The sequence below is a fragment of the Fukomys damarensis genome, unplaced genomic scaffold, assembly GCF_012274545.1.
Source record: "Fukomys damarensis isolate Sample0158 unplaced genomic scaffold, DMR_v1.0_HiC HiC_scaffold_39, whole genome shotgun sequence".
NCBI lineage: Eukaryota > Metazoa > Chordata > Mammalia > Rodentia > Bathyergidae > Fukomys > Fukomys damarensis.
Window position 1 is genome coordinate 13,077,875 of NW_022900951.1, and position 7,961 is coordinate 13,085,835.

The following is a 7,961-nucleotide window of genomic DNA, read 5'->3' on the forward strand; positions in this document are numbered from 1 at the left end:
TGCTCACTATCTCTATGGTTATCTGGGAAATTATTTCTATTTTGAATTTTTCTAGAGCCTGATTGATCTGTTTTGTTACTTCCTGTGCTTTGAGTTCAGGGTGTCCTGGTGGTTCACTATCGGCCTTTTCATCCTCAGTTGCCCTACTGTTTGCCATTGGTGAACTGGAAGTCTGTCCTTGTGTCTTGCTTAAGTGTTTTCTCATTTTAATTTTTGTTGTCGGACTGTCCTTGGTCTAATCTCTGGATTATCACCCAAATCTTCCTGATATAGTTGCACCCTAGCTTCTGTGTCTCTAACGACCCACAGACATTCTCATCTTCATAACATCAGAGAAAACAGCTCATCAAATCAACAGCAATGCTTTACCCCAACTGATACAATCAGCAACACATTAAGATCAAGCACAACTTGGACACTGACCACCTGTGGTAGTCACTAGTAAATCATTTGTATTAAATTGAAATCAAGAAGCAGTCCAGAACATGTCTGCAGTGAACAAAATTTCAATATAGTGTATTTACCATTTAATGGCTCAGACAGAGCGAGGATACAAGACCCCTGATCTCAGTTAGCTGATGGCTGAACCCCATGACGCTGACTGCCCTCAGGCTGCAAGGCCCAGATTGAGTTCCCCATCCTTCTGAATGGTTGAACTCCACACTGTTCTATTACAGCTTTCCCACGCCCTTTCTTTAAAGATGTTCAAAGTTGGGAACTCAGAAATATATCCCTGATAACCACCTCTGTCTTTGCAGAGTGGGTCCAAAGACTGGCACAGTCAGGAAGTCTGAGAGTGCGGTGGGGGTGGCTTTTGGGGGTTCAGGGGCGCCCGCGCAGCTACCTTCCTGGAGCAGGCATGGTTCTCCTTCCCGTGGTGCATCGGGGCCCAGCCTACCTTCCCGGTGCTTGAGCGATGGTGTCTGGGTCGGGAGCAGGTGTGGTTCACCCTCTCGTGGTGGATCAGGGCCCAGGCTTCCTCCTGGTGCTTGAGCGATGGCGCATGGGTCGGGAGCAGGCATGGTTCTCCTTCCTGCAGGGGATCAGGGCCCAGCCTACCTTCCTGGTGCTTGAGTAATGGCAGCTGGGTTGGGAGCAGGCATGGTTCTCCTTCCCGCGGGGGATCGGGGCCCAGCCTACCTTCCCGGTGCTTGAGCAATGGCGGCTGGGCTCTATCTAGCTGTTTAAATGTTTTGGTGCTGGGGATTGACCCAAGGCCTTTGCACAGAAGCACAGCCTCAGCCCTTTTAAAATTTTCTATTTTGAGACGGTGTTGTGCTAAGCTGCTAAGTTACGCAGGCTGAGTTCAAATTTAGGATCTTCCTGCCTCAGCCTCCCAGACTGCTGAGGTTACAAGTGTGTGGCCTGCTTCTTGGTTTATTCTTATATAAGCTGTTGTGAAATAGAAACTCCATTTAGTTAAAGAGAAGAGCTGAGTGTGGTGGCTCATACCTGTGATCCCAGCAATTTGGGAGGCTGAGGTAGGAGGATCACTGTGAGTTCGAGGCTAGCCTGGCCTACATAGTGAGTTCAAGGCCAGTCTTAAATACACAGCAAAAACCTGTCTCAAAAATTAAAAAAGAAAAAAAGAAGGAAGCTGGTTGTGTATCATCCCACCTACTTGAAAGAGATAGGAAAATCACTTGAGCCCAGAAGTTGGGGGCAGCCTGAGACCCGCATATAAAGATCTCTGTAGAGGTACCCTTCGGAAGATTTGGATGGTCTTGAAACTTATTAAATATAACACTTTAACCTCACCATTTTATTATTATATATATTTTTTTGTACCGGGGATTAGACTCACGACCTTGGGCTTGCAAGGCAGGCGATCAAAACACTGAGCTAAATCTCCAGCCCTAACTTCACCATTTTAAATCTGAACCTAACTTTTGTGGATGCAAGGAGTTCTTGTCTGATGAATTATAGTATAAATACCTGGATATGAATAAATGTATCTGTTTATCTATAATATAAAAGCTTTTCATTATCTGTCTACTGTGTATTAAGTAGATATGAAAATGAGGGGCAGGTGTGTCTGAGGTGTCCCATCCCGAGGTGACCCCCTTCCAATGGGAACATAGTGACAACACCAGGCCTGAAGATTCATGCAGAATTGGGCCGCTCTGTCGCTGACATGCATGCACCGCCTGATCTCTCCTCTCCGCGTGCAAGAGGGTTTGCTTATGTTCAACTGGAGTATGCTCGCGATGCTGAAGGTGCTTTACAAAATTTGGACAGAAAGTAGATTTGTGACGTTAAAGTGAAATACAGTTTGCACGAGGAATCAGGAGACACCAAATCAAGTGAAAATCAAGGAGAGGAGGTGCTGTGGGTTATATCTAGATGTCTCCAAAGCCTCCCGAGCTCACAGGGGCTGTCGGAGGCGAGCGGCTCGAGAGGGCGTGACCCTCGTCAGCAGATTGGCCCGCGATGGGCTTCCAGCTGTGAGTTGGGAGGTGGAGCCTGATTGGAGAAGGGGGGGGTCGCTGGGGGCGTGGCCTGGAAGGGTCCCTCTCCCGCCCCTCCCTTGATCTGTCCCTGCTTCCGGCCGCCCTGGGCAGAAACCACTGCAAACTGTGAGCTCAATAAACCTCTCCTCCTTAGAGTCCGGTGTCAGGGATTTTGCCTCAGAAAGTAACTGAGACTTCAGAAATGTGTATAGCTCTTTCCATTATGACCATGATGACAGATACAGACGTTCTAGAAGCCACAGTCACAAAAGGAGGAGATCAAGAAGTAGGATTTTTGATCACAGTTATAAAGGATCTTATAGGTCTAGAAATAGACTGTCGGGGAGACCATGGCCTAGCAGAAGCCATTCAGGTAATGATAGACAGAGCCTCAGCTGGAATACCCAGTACAGTTCTGCTTACTACATTTCAAGGAAGATCTGAAAGTGGAAAATGAACCAGAGAAGGGCAGTTCAAGAGACCGAAGGGTGGCCGGGCATGGTGGTGCACCCTGTAATCCCAGCACCCTGGAGGCTGAGGCGGGAGGATCACAGTGAGTTCAAGGCCAGGTTGGGTCACAAAGTGAGTTCAAGTCAAACCTGAACTACATGTCAAGATCTTGTCTCAAACCCTCCCCCAGAGCCCCCAAACCTAAAACAAACAAATGAAAACAGTGTGTAAAGAGACCAAAGGTTGGGTTAGAGGTGCTGCTATATAAATGCTGTATAATTTTGACTGGTATGAAAAGATAAAAGAATTATCAAAAAGTACATCAAATAATTGAAGTCCCTTCAAGTTTGAAAGTAGGGATTTTGGGACAAATAAAAGGAAATTCAACTTTGTACTTGTAGAAACTAATCCCTAAATATGAAGAGGTTTATATTGATTCATGGGTAACAGGTCCATAACAAATTATTACAAACTAGGATATCTAAGTAGCAAGGAAGACAGTTGTACTCTCCTACAGCACCTGTGTTGGTATGGCTCACATTGAATTGGGTGGGAAAAGGTATGGCCCAACATATGATGGCCCAACATATGCAGGCTGGCCTCGAACTCACTATGTAGCCCAGGCTGGCCTTGAACTGGTGGCGATCCTCCTGCCTCAGCCTCTTGAGTGCTGGGATTACTGACATGTGCCACCATGCCTGGCCAAGTTTGGTTATTTCTTATAAGTCAGTTCCATTTATGCTATTACTGACAAGTCTTTCCTTTGTTTATTCTGGTGCCAGTGTTTTCTGCAGAATCATTTGCTTTGTTGAAATCTGAGTTTATTTACTTGTGTAGCATGTATAGTTTATATGATCTTTAACCACTCACTTTCCCAGGCAGATTCCAATTATACTTGACATCCAGCTGAGACATCCATCTTTTACCCACTTTCCTGATCAAGTAAGTCAGCAAATATTTACTGAATGAACCCTTACCATGGGCAAAACATTGTACTGGAGAACTGGGGAGAGGAACAGATGATGTGTCCTTTATTCTTGCTAAATTTCTACTGATCGCAATCTAATGAAACTTTACAAAATGGCCCGATTGTTTTGCACCATTCATACCTTAATTAGAAACCCAATACACCATCAAAAATAAGTAATTTTATGGTTACCTGAAATTTAAAAGTATCCAGTATTCTGTTTGCATCCCATTAATGTAAAGAATGAAGAAATCATTTGTTTTAATGTGTAATAAACTAATTTATTGTGCAGTGATTGTAATATACTTGAGTTATAGTAAATTGTCAGCTTTGTTTTAATCACACACATAATAGGAAATAATTCCCCTAATAAGTATTTGACTTTGTATTTGATATTAGTCAGATGCTGGATGATATTATTATTTTGGGACCTAAAGCTGTTAACCTAACTGCTTCAGTGTGTTCTGTAAATGAGAAAATGTTCACCAGATCATACTTTTTAGTGATATACATGTACATTTTATTTTTTTATTATTATTATTTTTTTGGTACCGGGGATTGAACTCGGGTCCTTGTGCTTGCAAGGCAGGACACCGAACCACTGAGCTAAATCCCCGGCCCATACATGTACATTTTAAAGGGACATATTCTTTGAATAGTGAATACATAACTTTTCTAGTGTCACAAAATGCTTTGGGTCCCTTATGAGGATATGAATTTCTTCACACATCAATTCCATAACATTTGATTTCTGTCACATTTTGCGGCACATTTTAAAAACTTTATATAAAGTCATTCATCTAAAATCTGGAAATGGGGCTGGGGATGTAGCTCAGTGGCACAGCACCAGCCTAGAAGCACAAGGCCCCGAGGTCGATTCCCGGTACAAAAAAAAAATCTGGAAATGGAGTTTATGTCTTTAATAATTTATAGCACTTTTGAAAATGTAGTAGGATATACATAACTGAAGACAGGTATAAAATGGAGTTATTTGTATCCTTGTTAAAATTCTTTTAGGAGGGTGGAGGGGGTGAAGGGAGGGCAGGGGTGTGGGGAAAAATGAGAACCAAGACCTGTCATGTAAAGGTACAAGATCCCAATGGTGAATGTAATCATGCTGTATACCTAAAATGTACCAATAAACTCAATGAAAGAAAAAAAACTCAAAGGTCAGACTAATAGCATATGAGATAATTAATAATATGAAATAGGAAGAAAAGGGCTAAAGGTGTAGGGAAAGTGGGAAAGGTAGGGGAAAGGTAATAAGGGAAAAGAAAAAAATATGAGAAAATGAAAAAATGGAAATGAAGTGTTTTTAAATGGGGAGGGGAGAAGGGAGTGAAGGGAGGGCAGGGATAAGGGGGAAAAATGAGAACCAAGACCTGTCATGTAAAGGTACAAGATCTCAATGATGAATGTAACTGTACTGTATCCCTAAAATGTACCAGTAAACTCATAAGATTAAAAAAAATTCATGCCCATGATCACACAAGTGGCAAATAGTAGGTTGGACTACATCAATTCTGATTTGATTCATTTTTGTTGCTGTTTTCAAAATCGAGTTGGAAAATGTTTTCTAACTTTATTTTCATGGAGACAATACAATGATATAGTAGAATCTAGAGTTTACTTGGAGCAAATTGTGGATTTAATTACAATTTGCATTTTCTACTTTGATATAATTGCTAGCATTGAATTGGTAGAGGTTATGTATTTTTAAAACAGTATCATGGCAGTTCATGTTTTGTCTTCTACCTCTTTTTGACATTTCCTATTGAAGTTAAAACATCTGGGGGAGAGTTAAGTTACCTATTTGACTGAGGTCATCTTTCTCAAGAATTGGTGAGTGTATATATTGAGACTTTGTTTCAGTAGCCTGTCAACTTTATTTTTTCACAAAAAATTTTTTTTGGTACCAGCAATCGAATTCAGGACCTTGGGTTTGCCAGGCAGGTGTGGGCATCACTGAGCTGAATCCCAGGCCCTTGACTTTATTTATTTTTTTCCCGAAGTATTTTGTTCACTTGTAAGTACAATTAACTACTTGATGGCTAAAGTTTTTTTTTTTTTTGTACCAGGGATCGAACTCAGATCCTTGTGCTTGCAAGGCAGGTGGCTGATGGCTAAAATTTTGAATGTGGTAAGTCAGAAAGAGCCCATGTGGTTTCGGCAGCTGCGGGACGATGGTGGATTGTTTCTGGGTGTCTTCTGTGGCTATTACCTTGTGTACTGAAGGCTTAATTCATGAAGCCACATGCTTCCCAGGTACCTACTGAACTCTGAACACACAACTGGAAAGTGGGAATATTCTGCTTTGCAGATGAGAAGGTCATTCTTTATGGAAGACCTACCATGTGATAGGCATTTGGCCTACACTGTTTCATTTCTCACAACCTTGTAATGTAATGGATGTCTTTTCTGGAGGAGAACGAGATTAAGTTTAACCCAAGATCACAGGCTCTTGTGGTTCAGGGTCTCAGTCCAGCCTGGCTTTCCAAATTTCAATTTTTAAAAAGATTTTACTTTTGATTGCATTTGGACCATGTTCCTGTTATAATGTCCTGAGATGACGGGAAGGTTGTGACTCGAGCAGTAGTTGGGAGCCATCTAATGATATTTTATTAAGAGGATCATTGGGCTTTTAGGAGCCCCAGAGCGAAGTATGCTCATTTTCAGTAGTTGATGGCTTGATAAGTGGGTGAAGCAAGCAGCCTATTTGTCTGCACCGATTGCCATCTAGAAGCTGTTCTGCTAGTCACGAGGGAGAGGCTCCTCTCTTGGTTCTCCTCTGCCTCATCCTCAGCAGTGTTGCCTATTTTTATGAAATTTGTGTATTTGTAAAGCCAATTCATCCTTAGTTTAAAGATGGAGCTGTTTGGGAATAAAAAATGAGGCCTATAAATTCATTTCCTTCATAACTGACAGTGGTTTGTAAAGAAGTAAAAGGTCTTTCTTTGTATCTAGGTTTTTGTTTTGCTTTTGAGACAGGGTCTCCCTTGAACTCGCTATGTAGCCCAGGCTGTCTTGGAATTCAAAGGGATCCTCCTGTCTCAGCCTCTCAAGTGCTGGGATTATAGGCATGTACCACCATGCCTATATCTAGTACCGTACTCGTATCTAGTATCTTGTACTGTATCTAGTTTTTTGCAGATCCCATTTCTCTGAGTGCTGGAGAGTGAAATCATAAACTGGGCTTAGAGCCCCCCAAAAAGAAAGAATGAAAGAGAGAAAGGAAGTTAATGAAGGGTAACCCAATAGGGGCAATTAGTCATTTAATAAAATAATGCATAATAAAATTTATTCTTTCTTTGCCCTGAATTTGTTCAAATTTCACCCTTTTCAAAAAATAAAAATTAATTTTATGCGGACAATTTCAGAAGCAGATCTGAAACTCATCTACAATGTCAGTGAGACACAGCTGAGTGTGTTTTTAACTCTCTTTTTTTCAGCGGAGAGCAGCGCAGAGAGATGGCTGTCGGGAGGCCCGGATGTCCTGACGGAGACCCGGATGCAAGGTAAGAAGGCAGGATTGCTAAGTGTTCATGTGGGAAGCTGGAGTGCAGTGATCTTACTGCAGCCTTTCTCCGTGCCTTTAACTGACAGAGTTCGGGCTGATCTGGCATCTGCACAAGGCAGTGAAAGGTCAAGAGCGTGGTCACACCCAGGGCGAAGTGTGCTACGCTTGCTGCAGTGTTACCTGGTACATCTGGGCCTCAAATTCCAAGTGCCACTTAGGCCATGGAAAGAAACAAGATTATCTTCTCCACCACATAATGCTATGCATTCAAGTCCAGGAGGAAATAAGTAGGGATGAGGTAATGGCATGCCAACTATTTAAAAACATTTTTATTGAGGCATAATTCACATATCATAAAACTGACCATTTTGAAGTGTGTGATTCAGTGGTTTTGAGTGTATTTGTAAGGTTGTGCAGCCATCACTATTATTCTAGAACATTTTTATCACACCCCAAAGAAACCCTGCGTACACTAAGAGCCATTCCCCATTTTCTCCAAATCCCTCCCTACCCCCAGCCATAAGCAAACACTCTCTCTTGACTTCTCTGTTCTGGACATTTTGTCTAAATAAGCTCA

At 42.2% G+C, this 7,961-nt stretch overlaps 1 long non-coding RNA gene across 1 annotated transcript in view; it reads left to right on the forward strand.

Moving 5' to 3' along the window:
• The window catches only part of LOC109118643, a 34,994-nt gene extending 27,612 nt beyond the window's left edge, over nt 1-7,382 (forward strand). The window contains exons 2-4 of the long non-coding RNA XR_002026013.1: nt 3,779-3,842; nt 5,946-6,007; nt 7,317-7,382. This is a non-coding gene — a long non-coding RNA (uncharacterized LOC109118643). The remainder of the gene's footprint in view (nt 1-3,778; nt 3,843-5,945; nt 6,008-7,316) is intronic.
• The last annotated feature ends 579 nt before the right edge of the window (nt 7,383-7,961 follow it).